The sequence below is a fragment of the Protopterus annectens genome, chromosome 1.part2 (assembly GCF_019279795.1).
Source record: "Protopterus annectens isolate FY-2018-M chromosome 1.part2, PAN1.0, whole genome shotgun sequence".
Classification (NCBI taxonomy): domain Eukaryota; kingdom Metazoa; phylum Chordata; order Ceratodontiformes; family Protopteridae; genus Protopterus; species Protopterus annectens.
In genome coordinates, this window is record NC_056727.1 from 896,540,967 (window position 1) to 896,557,169 (window position 16,203).

The 16,203-nt window shown below is 47.7% G+C and overlaps 1 protein-coding gene across 1 annotated transcript in view; it reads right to left on the reverse strand.

Moving 5' to 3' along the window:
* Positions 1-16,203, reverse strand: part of LOC122791686 (xanthine dehydrogenase/oxidase-like) — a 1,688,659-nt gene that overhangs the window by 327,527 nt on the left and 1,344,929 nt on the right. The window lies entirely within an intron of this gene.

A 16,203-nucleotide genomic window follows, 5' to 3' on the forward strand; every position in this document is an offset into this window, starting at 1 on the left:
ACAGACCACAAACATATGAAAAATCAACACTGAAAGAGAATGGAATGTTAACCTAGCTGTAAATTGTTCTGAGGATTGTGTTATATTTCTAATTCAAGAATCTATTGTGTTATATTTTTAAGTCAAAAATCTGTTATACATTAAGTGAGAGGGAGGGAGGTAAAGAGTGGCACAATGTTTAACTATGAAATGTCTTTCGTGAAAGCGATGATTAGCTGTTTGCTTTGTTAAAAGTCCCTACATTATTTCATAAATTCTCATTTTACATGTATCTCTTCCTTTTACCTGAGATGTAGCTGAAAGGGTCTTTGAAATAGACCACCTATCTAGTTAAAAATGAGTAAGTAATTAGGTCAAGTTGTTGGCACCAGAAGCCGCAAATAGAACCGCAGGCTGTTTTACATCTTACATCTGCATTGGATATGCTGAAGTCTTGAGTGGAACACAGGTAAAGAGTTCTCCCACAGCTACTGAAATGATTATATCCAGAGAATGGAAGTGAGGTGATTTGGTTTAAAATCTGAAAAAGAAGAGTATGTTTTTCTTACATGAAATGAAAATAATGTACTGAGTGTTTCATGCATAAATGAGAAGTGCTTTGTTTAACCCGCAGGAAATTAATGCAGGAGATTGAAATCCATACTTAATAAAATTTCCTGTAAACTGAGGGAAGTACAGGGATGGAATATTTGTAAATGGAGAGATACTAAAAGATTGCAGAGTGATGGAAAAGCTTAGAGAATGAGACAGGAATGACAGGGATTAGCTAACCCTAAAATAGGAATCTGGAATGTGTCTGGATAAGAATAAATATAAATGAAACACAGGCATAGAATAAACTGAAGTGGAAGTACAAATCATACAGACACTTTACACAGAACCATCCTCGGGTATGGTATATATGACATAAATATCCTTCTGATTAAAAAATGAAGGGGGTGTTCTATTATGATCCCTGAGTATGTCTAATGTTAGACTGAACCACTGGGTTACAGCTACATCTAATAACAGGATTAATCATGATGATTGGGGGGTGGCATGAGAAGGGAGTTAAGAAAGTACTAGAGAAAGTGCCAAGGAAAGAGCAGGCATGGACATATGTTTCTGAAATGTAAAAGGAAAAAAGATCACAGGACTAGAAAAATGCACCGATGTTCGAAAAATAACTGATCTTTTAATAGTCTAGCTCACAGTCATCTTAAAAAAATACAACTTTTTTTTACCATTTCTTTTTGCCATCAAATATGTACTCATTTGTAAAGCTGACTTTCTTATTCTAAAATTTGTAGTTTTTACTTTAGTTACTTTGGTAGACCTGCATTTATTAAGATTAATAAACTTTCCCCGGGATTCATGAAGCTCGGCGCAAGGCCGGTGTAAGGCTTGCGCTGGCGGTGCAGTGAATAGTCGGCGTAGCAGCGCCATATGCATAGTAATGAGTGCGCGCCGCAACCACAGACACGTGCGTAGGGCACGTGAGCGAGCCCAAGTAGGATGCGTCCGGAGGCGTGGCCAAGCCGGCAGGCGATGAGCAACCTAAAGTGCTGACTTCCACAGGCCGCCCGTAATAGTAACCGCACCAGCCAGGGCCCGTGGAGAATGAAACGTACGCAGACTATGCAACATAGTACCCATCCCAACAAAATGGAGAACCAAACATCAACCCACGAAGCCCTAAGTGTACCCGTCCAAGGAACAAAGGATACGCGTAATACCGTGTCCGTCCCGAAATGCACTGTCAGGGGGCATACCCAGTGAAGGTGTACGCAGCATGTCAGCCGCACCGACATAGAAGTAGCGACATGGGCATGGTCACCAGCAGTAGTGAGAGTACACAGCCGGGTAGCCGTGTCGATATAACAACAAGAAGGAAACAAGATACCCTAAACACAGGCAAACATGTGCATAGCAACATGTACCACACCCAGCAACGTGCTCGCATACACATAGGACGGCGATGTCTAAGCGTAATATCCAGAAGCAGAACTCATGCATGCAAATGTAATACACAATAGCCCCATCATAGCATGTATCCCGCACCCATGTACGACCATGCACCCAACCCAGCTAGCAGCCTTGCACAGCTACACACCTACACACAATGGGCATACCTGAAATGTGGTAAGAAGTATTGTCTTAGGCAGTGCCACGCGGGCAAATATGTACCCCACATGTTAACAACCCACCTCAGGTACAGATATGCAAATGGCTGCATGTGAATGTGTTGGCAGAATGTGTACATCCCGCATGTGGTATGGACCTGTCGAAACCCCATAGGCCTGCACACGCCATGGTGCACATAACTGTACACATCTGGACAAGGCGGTATGTTCAACCACCGTACCGATGATTAGCTATGCAGACATGTCAAACACAACACATATAGCGGAACATCTGCCTACCAAACAGGACGCCCTAACAGGGTGCCACAGGCACAGAAGGGGAAGGTGGGACATCACATGTTGAGGGTAGCGTTGCCGGATGGCCAAACACCCACGGCCAACGCAAAGGACGGAATAACATGCATATGCCCGGATGGATGGGTATATCATAGCATGGGAATAGGCCAAGCCAACCACCATAATAGCCATGTGTACCACATACAAACAGCCAGTAACACGCAGTAGTAATGCATGAAGGCATACACGACTGTGGGAATAGCACAGGACATATGGCACGTGCCAAGTGTAGATGCATGACACAAAACACCAGGATGGGGCCCCCTGCAAAGAGGAACATGTGCCAACCCCACCTCCCACAGATGTACCGGCAGTGAAAACACATGCCAAACACACACCAACACTACCGTCCATCCCACGATCAAGAACGGAGGCTGGTCAAAGACCACCATGACGCGCACACAAACAGGGACACGTGTAACCGTTGCCTTAACACCCCCCCGTAGGCCAAAGAATAATAGAATGGACATATGCATGTAATGCTGTGAAGGATGTGTGGTAGTCCTCAGTATCACAGAGGTAGGGACACAGATACACTGTAATCAACCGTGATGTATGTGCACTGTAGACAGCATACCTGCAGGTAATACAGAGGTCAATCACGTGCCACAGAAATATACACATGAGAAAGAGGATAGGGATAGACAAGTGTGAATGGGACAAACTATGAACATAGGTTCATAGGTCCATAGGTACAGAGTAGGCTATCTACCCAAGGTCAGCCATAACCCTAGGCCATAGTTAGGATTCCTTTGCCAACCCTCCGGTCCGGAGATAAAATGCCTATTATATTGCTGTACCTCTGTCAAGCAGTGACAATGATGTAATCCCTGGGGTATATCTGCAATCCCCCATCCAACGGACAAGATCCCCCTCAAACAAGGCTAGCAAGGTTCTCTGCCTCACATGTACTGTGATGTAGATCCACAGCATAGTGAGTGTCTGGGTGACGTATGTGTCACTCCAACACATCCTATTAATGACCGTGTCAAGGTTCATGTCACCTGCCCTTGTGGTTCCGAGGGATGTAGATCCAGTAGGTGAAGCATAGTCATCAAATATGGGTCGACATGGCCCCATATGTGGCACAGATCAACACCGAACAAGAGGTATGTGACTGAATGGAGCAGGAGTCCTAACAGTGGGGCAGCATAACACAAATCCCTGACACCCTGCATCTGTCTGACGATTAACCTATGGGGCCTTCCCAGCTGCTGTAGGTGTCGGGTCAGATACCCTCCGAATGGGGCAATGTACTCAATCATAGGTGTAACACGTAATGAGTACAAGGAGACGATGACCTACCCTGATCTAGATGTGAATCCCTGCACGATCAGGTGGGCAATGTAGAAGTTCTACCGAACCACGATAGCAACGTGTGTGTCGAACGAATGGTGACCGACAACCTGGGTCCCCAGATCCCTGGTAATTACCCCCATGCTCAGTGGACTGCCACCCATATGCCGGACAGTGGTGACCTCGTTCTTCCCGATGGGTATGACTATGCATTACCTGGCATTTAGCTGTAGGCCATGTCTCTGACAGCAGATATACATATCTGGGAGGCCCCTTTGAAGGATATCTGTGTCAGATGTCCATCCCACTATGGCACCCGGTTCGCAGTCATCTACAAACAATGTCAGCCATAACACCCCTGTGTGTGCTTGTACTGTGGAAATGTAGATGTAGAAAAAGAGTGGACCCAGGGCAGAGCCCCGTGGGACACCGCCTGTGACAGGCAGTAAGTCCGACATGCTGCCAGCAACTATGACCACGTGGGTCGTGTCACCTAGTCAGTTTGCAACCCATCCTGCGATGTACGTGTTCACATCCAAGCCGATGGGTTTATCAATGATACCCGAGGGGGGTATTGTGTTGAAGGCCTTTGCCAGGTCGAGGTAGGCTGTATGGACTGCAAGACCCCCATCAATGGCCTCGGTGACTGTCCCTAAAACATCAACCAGGATTTAAACGCATGAACCGCCCCTGACCAAGCCAAACTGGGTTGGATGCAAAGTATGCAGGTCCCCTATGTCGTCATCTATGGGCCGCAGTATGATCCCTCCCCATGTCTTTGCAGATAAGTCTTCTCATGGTAATGGGACAGTAATAACCAGGGTCAGTGGAGGCACTGGCCCTGTGAAGTGGGACTACAGCTGCGTGCGACACAACTTGGGTAATGTTACCCGAGGTGAGGCTAAGAATAAACAGCTGTCCTAACTGTGGGTCTAATTCCTCAATGAGATCGCGAGTACACAGTCGGGACACCAGCTGGTCCCATGGATGCTGTGTTCACTACCCTGGAGAGAGCATGTCCCACCCGTGCTACAGAACATTCGGGGACCACAAACCGCTGGTACAGACATCTCTCCATGTGGTGGGGAGGGGTGGAGATGTCTTCACCGAACCTGTCAGCCCGTATGTTGGCAATGTGTGTATGTTCAGTAAACTCCACATCATTGTGAACCCAGTCAGAGCATATGTGTGAGTTACCTCCCAGGTGTCCAGCATAGCAAATGAAGGCTGTATGATTGTCTGCCGAGTCCTTGGAGATATATCTGTGGAACCTGCCCCGGACTATGTCATGACAGCCTGTAGCTCTTCACATATAATGAGCAAGGGTGTCATACCTCACAAGGTGTCTGCTCTGCCTTGTAGTAGCCACCTCCTCTCGTTGTACAGCTTGTGTATGGCTGGGGTACACCACACTGGATGCTTGGCATTGGTACAACGAACCACAGTTGGGTAAGGGAATGCCTGATCCATGCAGTCCTGTAGGTACCGGTAGAAGGCATATGTAAGTGATGCAGTGGCTTGAGTACTGTTGACCACTGGCTCAGGGTCCTTAAAGGAGACCACAGTAGTGTTCAGAATTGTGAATTCAGCCTTTGAGAAAGCCATGTGTATGGTAACCGGCAACACCCACAGCAACGTATGTCAATAGCAGAAGCCATTGTCCAAATAACATAGATTAACGTCGGTATTACAATATGTACTATTATACATGTATTGACACGTGTCTGCTAATTACACCTGCAAATGGCCGGTAAGACCGGGCCAAAGTGCCCGTGATTTACCTGGTATGGTGGTGTCATTCCGACAATAAAGTGGCGATACTTCCCTTCTGGGACCTCTGGGGATTAATTAAAGTGGTTGTTAACCTGCATCATTGGATGTACACCATTTGGTTCCGGTTTTGGAAAACATGGTTTCCGTAGCACTACACACTATGGGTAGTCAAGCAGACATCTGCGATTGGTGAACACACAGCAGCAGTCAAAACCACTGGCCACATGGACACAGTCCGACAAGCTCTACACTTTACATATGCACATTGGTGTCCATTGTAGGACCCAAAAATTGTCCCGTACGGAATACCTGCCAGCCTTCATCGTCCAACCAGGAGAAGCGACAGTCGTGACCACGGCACAGCTAGACATATGCACCACCAGCGTGTTCAATGTTGATGACAACTGTCCATGAAATGCAGCACATATGCACAGAAATCCCCAGAGTTCCGAGTCCATAGAAGTGCGTCCACATCCCAGTCCCGCACACTTGAAGGATGTGTAATGGGTACTGTCGAGTGTTGCAGCCAAGGGATCCTGGGTATGTAGAAACAGGGCTCGGTGTCGTTTGGCAGATAATCCGTTGTCCCGACCCGTGGGAGGGATATGGGCGTAGCACCTGCCTTACTCCCCACTAATAATGCAAAGCATCCACCGGAGAATGCTAAATGCAGGTTTGAAATGTGTACAGCCCTATACCAGTGTCCAGTAGGCAATTCTCATGGATGGACAAGCGTACGGCTAAGATGGCACACATAACTGCAAACCCGGTGGAATTACACAGCTGCAGTAAGGCATAACACAGGAAATACACATAGGGACTACAGTTGACATTCCCCATACAAAGTTGGACCGCCGTGCGAACACCGGCGTACACAGCACTCAATCTGCCAGCAACAAAATGGGGAGCACTCGCTACCATACTGCGGAACAGATGGGCGACCTGTGGAACACATACTAATGGCACACCAACAACGTCAACTAGGATATGTAAACTATGGCGTTCCCACCTATAAAGAAAACATGCTTCAATGAATACATAGGGGATCAATATGTTCTGGTGGTGTTATGTTGAAAATACAGTGACGGATATGTCCTATTGGGACGTCTGAGGTTTATTTAAAGCAGTTGCTAACCTGCATCTTTGGATGTACACCATTTGTTCACAGTTCTAAAACACCTGGTTTACGTAGCACCAAGTAGAATGGGTAGTCAAACAGACATCCGCGATTGGGGAACATACAGCAGCAGTCAAAACCACTGGCCAGTTGGACACAGTCCAGCAACATCTAACTTTACATATGCACATTGGTGTCCATTGTAGGACCCAAAAATTTCTCCTAACAGAATTCCATCCAGCCGTTTCCGACCACCAGATGATGCGATAGCCGTGACTACGGCACAGTTAGACATATGCACCACCAGCGTGTTTAAGGTTGATGACAGGTGTCCATGAAATGCAGGACATATGAACAGAAATCCCCAGATCGACGTGTCCATACATGTAAGGTCCACATCCCAGTCCCGCACACATGAAGGATGTGTAATGGGTACTGTCGAGGGTTGCAGCCATGGGATCTTGGGTATGCAGAAATGGGGCTATGTGTTGTTTGGCAGATAAGCCGTTGTCCCGCCCCGTGGGAGTGATGTGGGTGTAGCACATGACCTACTCCCCACTAATAATGCAAAGCATCCACCGGATAATGCTAAATGCAGGTGTGGAATGTGTACAGGCCATAACAGTGTCCAGTAGGCAATCCCCATGGATGGACAAGCCTACGACCAGGATGGCACCCATACCTGCAAGCCCGGTGGAATTACACAGCTGCAGTAAGGCATAACACAGGAAATGCAGATGGCAACTACAGTAGACACTCCCCATAGAAATCCAGACCGCCGTGCGAATACCGGCGTACACAGCACTCAATCTGCCAGCAACAACATGGGGATTACTCGCTGCCATACTGCAGAACAAATGGGCGACCAGTGGAACCCATACCAATGGCACACCAACAACGTCAACTAGGAAGGTCATAGGATGTTTAAACACTGGCGTTCCCGCTTATAAAGAACATCCTTCAATGAATCAATAGGGTCGACGTGTTCTGGTTGTGTCATATTGACAATACAGTGGTGTATATGTCCTACTGGGCCTTCTGAGGATTACTTAAAGCAGTTGCCAATCTGCAGCATTACATTAACACCATTTGGGTTAATCGTAGTAAAACATGGGTTTCGTAGCACAACATAATATGTGTAGTCAAACACACATCCGCGATTGGGGAACATACAGCAGCGGACAAAACCACTGGCCAGATAGACACAGTCCAACATGTTCTACACTTTACATATGCACATTGGTGTCCATTGTAGGACCCAAAAATTTATCCGTATGCAATGTCAACTGGCTGCGATCGAGAGACCCAGATGAAGTGACAGCCGTGACTACGGCACAGCTACATATATGCACCACCAGCGTGTTCAAGGTTGATGACAACTGTCCATGAAATGCAGGACATATGCACAGAAATCCCCAGATTGTCGAGTCCATAGATGTGCGACCACATCCCATTCCCGCACACATGGAGGATGTGCAATGGGTACTGTCGAGGGTTGCAGCCATGGGATCGTGGGTATGCAGAAATGGGTGTTGGAGTTGATTGGCAGATGATCCGTTGTCCCGCCCCGTGTGAGGGATGTGGGTATGGCATATGCGTTACTACGCACTAATAATGCAAATCATCCACCGGAGAATGCTAAATGCAGCTGTGAAATGGGTACAGCCCTATACCAGTGTCCATTAGGCAGTTCCCATGGATGGACAAACGTACGGCCAAGATGGCACCCATAACTGCAAACCTGGTGGAATCACACAGCTGTGGTAACGCATAACACAGGGAATACAGATAGGGACTACAGTAGAGACTCCACATACAAAGTCAGACTGCCGTGCGAATACCGGCGTACACAGCACTCAATCTGCCAGCAAGAGACTGGGGATCACTCGCTTCCATACCACGGAACAAATGGGCGACCTGCGGAACACATACTAATGGCACACCAACAACGTCAACTAGGAAGGTTATAGGATGGTTAAGCTATGGCGTACCCACATATAAAGAACATCCTTCAATGAATTAATAGGATCTACATGTTTTGTTCGTGTTAATTTGACAATACAGAGGCGGGAATGTCCCAATGGGATATCTGCGGATTAGTTAAAGCAATTGTTAGCCTGCATCATTGGAATTACACCATTTGGGTTCAGTGGCGGAAAACCCAGTTTACGTAGCACTACATAATATGGGTACTCAAACAGACATCCGTGATTGCTGAACATACAGCAGCAGTCAAACCCACTGGCCAGATGGACACAGTCCAATAAGTTCTACACTTTACATATGCACATAGGTGTCCATTGCAGGACCCAAAAATTTATCCGTACGCAATGTGAACCGGCTGCGATCGAGAGACCCAGAAGAACTGACAGCCGTGACTACGGTACAGCTAGATATGTGCACCACCAGCGTGTTCAAGGTTGATGACAAGTGTCCATGAAATCCAGGACATATGAATAGGACTCCCCAGGTTGCCGAGTCCATAGATGTGCGTCCACATCCCATTCCCGCACACATGAAGGATGTGCAATGGGTACTGTCGAGGGTTGCAGACATGGGATCGTGGGTATGCAGAAATGGGGCTCGGTGTTGATTGGCAGATAATCCGTCGTACCGCCCCGTGGGAGGGATGTGGGTATAGCACATGCGTTACTCCCCACTAATAATGCAAATCATCCAATCGGAGAATGCTAAATGCAGCTGTGAAATGTGTACAGCCCTATACCAGTGTCCAGTAGGCATTTCCCATGGACGGACAAACGTACGACCAAGATGGTCACCCATAACTGCAAACCCAGTGTAATTCCACAGCTGCAGTAAGGCATAACACAGAAAATACAGATAGGGACCACAGTACACACCCCCCATACAAAGCCAGACTGGCGTGCGAATACCGGCGTAGACAGCACTCAATCTGCCAGCAAGAAAATGGGGTTCACTCACTTCCATACTGCGGAACAAATGGGCGATCTGTGGAACACATACTAATGGCACACCACCAACGTCAACTAGGAAGGTTATAGGATGGTCAAGCTATGGCGTACCCACATATAAAGAACATCCTTCAATGAATTAATAGGATCCACATGTCATGGTGGTGTTATTTTGACAATACAGTGGCGGATATTTCGTATTGTGACTTCTGAGGATTATGTAAAGCAGTTGCTAACCTGCATCTTTGGATGTACACCATTCAGTTTCAGGTTTGAAAGACCTGGATGTCGTAGCACTACATAATATGTGTAGTCAAACACACACCCGCGATTGGGGAACATACAGCAGCAGTCAAACCCACTGGCCAGATGGACACAGTCCAACAGGTTCTACACTTTACATATGCACATTGGTGTCCATTGTAGGACCCAAAAATTTAGCCCTATGCAATATAAACGTGATGGAGGAAGCGACGCTGAAGGCGTAACAGCCATGACTACGGCACAGTTAGACATATGCACCACCAGCGTGTTTAAGGTTGGTGACAGGTGTCCATGAAATGCAGAACATATGATCAGAAATACCCATATGGCCGTGTCCATAGATGTGCGTCCACATCTCAGTCCCGCACACATGAAGAATGTATAATGGGTACCGCCGAAGGCTGCAGCCATGGGATCGTGGGTATGCAGAAATGGGGCTCGGTGTTGTTTGGCAGATAATCCGTTGTCCCGCCCCGTGGGAGGGATGTGGGTATAGCACATGCCTTACCCGCCACCAATAATGACAATCATCCACCGGAAAATGCTAAATGCAGCTGTGAAATGGGTACAGCCCTACACCAGTGTCCAGTAGGCATTTCCCAAGGATGGACAAACGTACGGCCAAGATGGCACCCATAACTGCAAACCTGGTGGAATCACACAGCTGTAGTAAGGCAAAACATAGGGAATACAGATAGGGACTACAGTAGAGACTCCACATACAAAGTCAGACCACCGTGCGAATACCGGCATACACAGCACTCAATCTGCCAGCAAGAGAATGAGGATCACTCGCTTCCATACCGCGGAACAAATGGGCGACCTGCGGAACACATACTAATGGCACACCAACAACGTCAACTAGGAAGGTTATAGGATGGTTAAGCTATGGCGTACCCACATATAAAGAACATCCTTCAATGAATTAATAGGATCTACATGTTTTGTTCGTGTTAATTTGACAATACAGAGACGGGAATGTCCCAATGGGATATCTGCGGATTAGTTAAAGCAATTGTTAGCCTGTATCATTGGAATTACACCATTTGGGTTCAGTGGTGGAAAACCCGGTTTACGTAGCACTACATAATATGGGTACTCAAACAGACATCCGTGATTGCTGAACATACAGCAGCAGTCAAACCCACTGGCCAGATGGACACAGTCCAATAAGTTCTACACTTTACATATGCAAATTGGTGTCCATTGTAGGACCCAAAAATTTATCCGTACGCAATGTCAACCTGCTGCGATCGGGAGACCCAGATGAAGTGACAGCCGTGACTACGTCACAGCTACATATATGCACCACCAGCGTGTTCAAGGTTGATGACAACTGTCCATGAAATGCAGGTGATATGCACAGAAATCCCCAGATTGTCCAGTCCATAGAAGTGCGTCCACATCCCATTCCCGCACACATGGAGGATGTGCAACGGGTACTGTCGAGGGTTGCAGCCATGGGATCGTGGGTATGCAGAAATGGGTCTCGGTGTTGATTGGCAGATGATCCGTTGTCCCGCCCCATGTGAGGGATGTGGGTATGGCATATGCGTTACTCCGCACTAATAATGCAAATCATCCACCGGAGAATGCTAAATGCAGCTGTGAAATGGGTACAGCCCTATACCAGTGTCCATTAGGCAGTTCCCATGGATGGACAAACGTACGGCCAAGATGGCACCCATAACTGCAAACCTGGTGGAATCACACAGCTGTAGTAAGGCAAAACACAGGGAATACAGATATGGACTACAGTAGAGACTCCACATACAAAGTCAGACCGCCGTGCGAATACCGGCGTACACAGCACTCAATCTGCCAGCAAGGAAATGGGGATCACTCGCTTCCATACCGCGGAACAAATGGGCGACCTGCGGAACACATACTAATGGCACACCAACAACGTCAACTAGGAAAGTCATAGGATCCTTAAACTATGGCGTTCACGCTTATAAAGAACATCCTTCAATGAATTAATAGGATCTACATGTTTTGGTTGTGTCATTTTGACAATACAGTGGCGGACATATCCTAATGGGACATCTGAGGATTACTTAAAGCATTTCCTAGCCTGCATCATTGGATTTACACCATCCGGTTTCAGTTTAGAATAACCTGGTTAACGTAGCACTACATAATATGGGTAGCAAGCAGACATCCGCGATTGGGGAACATACAGTAGCAGTCAAACCCACTAGCCAGATGGACACAGTCCAACAAGGTCTACACTGTACATATGCACAATGGTGTTCATAGTAGGACCCCAGAGATTCATCCGTGCAATGTCAACCAGCTGCGATCGAGAGACCCAGAAGAACTGACAGCCGTGACTACGGTACAGCCAGACATATGCACCCCCAGCGTGTTCAGGGTTGATGACAACTGTCCACGGAATGCAGGACATATGAACAGATATTCCCAGATTGTAGAGTCCATAGAGGTGCGTCCACATCCCATTCCCGCACATGCCGGATGTGTAATGGGTACCGTCAAGGTTGCAGCCATGGTACCCTGGGTATGCAGAAACGGGGATCGGTGTTGTGTGGCAGATAATACGTTGTCCCGCCGTGGGAGGGATGTGGGAGTAGCATGTGCCTTACTCCCCACTGATTGTGCAAAGCATCCACCGGCTAATGCTAAATGCAGGTGTGAAATGTGTACTGCTCCATACCAGTGTCCAGTAGGCAATCGCTAGGGATGGACAAGCGTAGGACCAAGATGGCACCCATAACTGCGAACCTGGTGTAACCACACAGCTGCAGTGAGGCATAACACAGGAAATACAGATAGGGACTACAGTAGACACTCCCCATACAAAGCCAGACCGCTGTGCGAATACCGGCGTACACAGCACACAATCTGCCAGCACCAAAATGGGGATCACATGCTTCCATACCGCGGAACAAATGGGTGACCTGTGGAACACATACCAATGGCACAATATCAACGTCAGCTAGGAAATCCATACGATGGTCAAACTATGGTGTTCCCACCAATGAAGAACATCCTTCAGTGAATTAATAGGATTAATGTCAATTGACCATGGAATACACCTAATCAACATCAAAGACCCGCTGGCACCTTATGGCACACAAACCAAGTCACACATAGGTAGATGAAACAGCCAACGTAGATTGTGTCCACGACAGGTCACATATGGTATACAAAGGTTACTTCATAGACATGTAAGCGCTTTCACCCATAGGCTCCGCGAGACTTACACATAACATAGAAGCATCCAGGCTTTAAATATCCCCCCTTACACTTCCATTTGTTACTTTCTATGCAAACAATGAACATGTAACCACAGCATAGAAAGCACAGACGCAATGTTAACCACACACACATATGTTAACATCTCAGAAAGCATCCTATTAACACATGTAGTATATGATATTGTACTATGCCGAATACTCATCAATTAAAGATCTAACAATGTATATGGAAGATATGCATAGCATATCACTGTAATACAGCGGTACAGAACTGAAAGAGTGGACAAATGTGTGTTAACTCTACATCTGTACCTAAACTACATTCCTGTTACGGGGGTTTGATCCACCTGCTTCTCAAAAGAGGCCTCATCAGTGTTCCATCGGTCAGCCCTTGTGTGTGGCCAACCCTCCACCTACTAATCCATCTAAATCCGCATTCTATAGCATAGCTGATGAGGTCCCCCCTCTGGTATTATAACCTAGACGTTATAAAGCACCGAATGTAGACGTATGCCTTGTGATGTGCCCATAGCCGGCCGTAGGCATACGCCAATCCTGCGGCTGCCCAGGGCGCTGCACTAGTAGGGCCACCTGTCTAGTAGGTGTGTCATGTAGGTATACCAAGATGGGGGCACCATGTGTTGTGGTGGTGGGCGCCATGGAGCCCTACAGCCTAGGGCAGCAGTCGATCTAAGGCCGCTGCCGTAGGAGGGGTAGTACGGTCTGCAGGTATGTGCAGACGTGCACATGAAACGGCGGCCCACAAGGATTACCCATAGTGGCGACACCTGCACAGATGGCTATAGCGGGACACACACACGGCCATGCATACAGCACAGGTAGACATACACACACCATAAATAGGCAAGTACACACAAGGTGTATGGCTTGTACGGGTACAGTGTAAGGACAGCAAGGATAGCTGTCTGCCACGATATCCAGCAGATGTCTTTAGGGTGTTCTGGAATATGGACGGTGCATGGACAATGAGTGGATATGCAACGTACCACAGTTATATGTGTCAGCCGTGCAAATATGCGATACATGGGAAAGACAGCTGTCCATGCTAGAGCAGCAGTACGGGCACAACATAGGTACGTAGATATACAATGACAGAGATACAGACGGACACATGTGGCAGGCTCGTGAGTGTAATGTACACAGCACCACCCCACCACACCATAGCAGGGTGCATGTGGAGAACACGCTACGGAGGTCGCCAACCACAGCAGGCACACAAGCAGTACACGAGCTGCGTCTCACCATCCACAAACACAGGGATGGCGGCAGGATATGAGTGTTCTGCGTAAACCTCAAAGCCATACCCTATGAACCCATGCAGCTGGGAGCATGGACACACACACACATGTGGCAGGCATGGTGATTGACCACACCCCCACATACCCAACTGCACAAACGTATGACACAGGTATGGAATGCGCTACGTGGACCACCGAACACACCACCGTCAGAGGCACATGTACAGGTGGGTGACAACATCCGTAAAGGAATGGCCGCTGATAGCCAAGCGTCTAAAAGCTTGTTCATCTGCAGAGGCAGCTGGAAACACACACACACAGGGAAGGGCCGAGAGTCGAACCTACGCCTACCTACATGAACTCACTACAGCATGAAGCATTTACAGAACGTGCTACCGAGATTACTGAGCACAGCGCTGTCAGAGGCATACTTCTAGGCGGGTGACATCACCCTTAAGAGAATAGCTGGCAATAGCCAAGGTATGTGTTGCGAAGCGTCTAAAAGCATGTTCATCTGCAGAGGCAGCTGGAAACACACACACACACACACACACACACACACACACACACACACACACACACAGGGAAGGGCCGAGAGTCGAACCTACGCCTACATACATGAACTCACTACAGCATGAAGCATTTACAGAAAGCGCTACCGAGATTACTGAGCACAGCGCTGTCAGAGGCATACTTCTAGGAGGGTGACATCATCCGTAAGAGAATAGCTGGCAGTAGCCAAGGTATGTGTTGCGAAGCGTCTAAAAGCATGTTCATCTGCAGAGGCAGCTGGAAACACACACTCACAGGGAAGGGCCGAGAGTCGAACCTACGCCTACCTACATGAACTCACTACAGCATGAAGCATTTACAGAATGCGCTACCGAGATTACTGAGCACAGCGCTGTCAGAGGCATACTTCTAGGTGGGTGATATCACCCGTAAGAGAATAGCTGGCAGTAGCCAAGGTATGTGTTGCGAAGTGTCTAAAAGCATGTTCATCTGCATAGGCAGCTGGAAACACACACACACACACAAACACACAGGGAAGGGCCGAGAGTCGAACCTATGCCTACCTACATGAACTCACTACAGCATGAAGCATTTACAGAACGCATTACCGAGATTACTGAGCACAGTGTTGTCAGAGGCATACTTCTAGGTGGGTGACATCACCCGTAAGAGAATAACTGGCAGTAGCCAAGGTATGTGTTGCAAAGCGTCTAAAAGCATGTTCATCTGCAGAGGCAGCTGGAAACACACACACACACACACACACACACGGAAGGGCCGAGAGTCGAACCTATGCCTACCTACATGAACTCACTACAGCATGAAGCATTTACAGAACGCGCTACCGAGATTACTGAGCACAGCGCTGTCAGAGGCATACTTCTAGGCGGGTGACATCACCCATAAGAGAATAGCTGGCAATAGCCAAGGTATGTGTAGCGAAGCATCTAAAAGCATGTTCATCTGCAGAGGCAGCTGGAAACACACACACACACACACACACACACACACACACACACACAGGGAAGGGCCGAGAGTCGAACCTACGCCTACCTACATGAACTCATTACAACATGAAGCATTTACAAAACGCGCTACCAAGATTACTGAGCACAGCGCTGTCAGAGGCATACTTCTAGGCGGGTGACATCACACGTAAGAGAATAGCTGGCAGTAGCCAAGGTATGTGTTGCGAAGTGTCTAAAAGCATGTTCATCTGCAGAGGCAGCTGGAAACACACACACACACACAGGGAAGGGCCGAGAGTTGAACCTACGCCTACCTACATGAACTCACTACAGCATGAAGCATTTACAGAATGCGCTAGCGAGATTACTGAGCACAGCGCTGTCAGAGGCATACTTCTAGGCG